The sequence below is a fragment of the Amphimedon queenslandica genome, unplaced genomic scaffold (assembly GCF_000090795.2).
Source record: "Amphimedon queenslandica unplaced genomic scaffold, v1.1 AMPQUscaffold_8448_Cont19608, whole genome shotgun sequence".
NCBI lineage: Eukaryota > Metazoa > Porifera > Demospongiae > Haplosclerida > Niphatidae > Amphimedon > Amphimedon queenslandica.
Window position 1 is genome coordinate 1 of NW_003551275.1, and position 2565 is coordinate 2565.

Below are 2565 nucleotides of genomic sequence, written 5' to 3' on the forward strand. Positions count from 1 at the left end.
AGGATCCCCATGTTATGTTTTATTGATACACTAGTATGTATTCAATAGGGACAGTATACATTATAGTATGTGGCTGAATACTCATAATTAATATGGGTTTTAGATCTGAGACTGATAAGAAAGCTTGGCTGAGCATTCAAGGGGAGAAAGGAGATTAGTTAGGATTGGTTCCTTGATGGATTATTGATGGATTGTTGATGGATTGTTGATCCAAAGCAACTGCTTATACCGTATAGCGGAAAATTTTTGTGGCCCAAAATTTTTGTTGATTTTGCTTTTTTTCAAAATCCATGAAAATTAAATCTGCAAAAATTGATTTAATACGGTTCAAGATGGCCGAAAATTAAAGCCACAAAATTGATTTTTGAATGGATCCGCAAAACTTTTGGGCCACGAAAATTCTCCGCTATACGGTACTCACATTATAATTGAATAAGTTGCGTGGGTGTCTGCAGGTGTTAGCTAATGTTGATATGTACATTGATTGATGTTGTATAAGGACTTGTAAATGTATGCAGAAGTATGTGTGTATAGTCCAGAAATTAATAAGTAAAAAATAATTAAAATATAAACACTACAACATTACCTGTTAACTTATGTTATTTTTTACATTTTAGGTGATATAGAAAATCATCCTGAGGGTAAGAATTTATTATTATCATCGTTATTATTGTTATTATAATTTATTTTTTTAAAGACATTCTAGACAAAAAGCCACTACCAAGTGACCTCCAGAGGCTTTTTGACAGTTCTTCATCTCAATACATGCTCATTGGTACTGCACTTGGTGTTAAAGTTGATGATCTGCCACCTCTTCCTCAGTCAACCACTACTAACCTTATACTAGTGTTCCAGAGATGGATAAAGTCCAATGAAGGAGTAACCTGGAGGAAAGTACTTCAAGTTTGTGAAGATTATCCTGATAAGTTTGGAGAAGTAAAGGCTGGTGTGGACAAGTTTCTTGAATCAGATAGAGCCCGTGCGAATTATAAAAACTAACAATAATTAATTGACTGTCATTACATGATACCATTACATAATAGTGTAGTCAGATTTTATAACTAGCTTTTGTTTCATTATCTTGCACATACATTGAATGAGGTCGTCTTAACATTAATTTTAATTTAATTTTGTCTATTGTTTTTGTGAAGGAGTAAAACAAGATTTTTATTTGAAAATTTGATCAGTGATCCTATGAGTTGAAGCCTGTTTAGACAATAATGAGACACTACCTCACGTGGACCTGAATTTATTGAAGTAAATGAATAATAACAATAATAATAATAATAACCATGCTTATAGTTGACCAATCAGATTTTTTATTTAAATTTAAAAAACATAATAAACTGAAAGTGGTAACAAGTGAAACTTTACCAACTTTGCGTAGAAAGTTTGAGCTGATTTTGATCAAATTTGGATTTATCTATAAATTTTTTACTTTGCCCTTTATCTGAAATAATGACAAAGTACTGACCTCCATCCATCCTCAACTATACGGCTCTACACTGATGACATGTAATGTCCTAATTGATACAAAGGTATTATAATGAGTGTTGTACATTATTATTAATTATTTTTTAAAGTATCATTATTAAGTATAATTAATATAACTTAAATGTTAACAACAAGTGCTTGTTTAATGAGTTGTTTTTGCTGAGGGTTGAGTCAGTACTGCAGGGAAGGAGACATTGAACCTAATGATGAGGTCTCCTCTCTCATTAGGGTCATCAACCAGGGGCATACCCTCTCCCACAACCCTTATCTCTCTACCAGGATATATCACATCAGTTATTGACTTATTGGTACTGTTATGAGTCTATTGTCCAGTGTCAGTAGTTCTACTGCTATAGCCCATACTATAGACCCCCTGCAGTAGGCGTGGTCAATGTGTGTAGGCGTTTCATGTCGGCCATGTTGGTGTACATGTGTTGCAGCAATGACTGCAAGAAACATAGCTTTTCGCCAGGATACTTTTCCTCTCTGGAAAATCATGATGCCAGGGAGCAGTACCAAGAAAAAATCTCTAGTATTAATGGATTGGATCCTTATGAAACATTGAGAAGTGATTGGTTGACCACTTGACCTCATCAGGCTCAAAATGACTATGCTAAAATGCTTTTTATGCTTTTGGAGTTTTAGTTAAGATAATTTTAGTATTAAGGCTACTCCACAAGTTGGTGCTAGACCCTCAATACTGCACAAATCTCTATATGCATGGTTTTCATTGTTTTCTTCTCTTGATTAGTGTGTTGTAAAGCTTGAATAATAATAACATAGATGGTATGCATGCATAATAATAATAATAACATAGATGGTATGCATTCAGCCCAAATTTTTTTTGGGCTGGATAGGTGAGGGAAATTCTTGTTAAAGCTCCAAATGACAAATTTAGAATTGTCATTGCTAAGGTAAGTGAATTCAGTTGCAGTCAAGTTATGCTAATGCTCTATGGGTAAACCATTCTATGCCTGAGAATTATTGATCCCATTGCAGAGAAGGATAGAAAGATTGTAGCAGGTCATTGTGACTGCATGGCAGGTCTTGGAGATATCTGCTCACATATAG

The 2565-nt window shown here is 34.0% G+C and overlaps 1 long non-coding RNA gene across 1 annotated transcript; it reads left to right on the plus strand.

Moving 5' to 3' along the window:
- The first annotated feature begins 361 nt into the window (after nt 1–361).
- LOC109591323 (uncharacterized) lies at nt 362–1183 on the plus strand. Its single transcript, XR_002189763.1, has 2 exons — nt 362–641; nt 698–1183. It is a non-coding gene; the product is annotated as an uncharacterized LOC109591323 (long non-coding RNA).
- The last annotated feature ends 1382 nt before the right edge of the window (nt 1184–2565 follow it).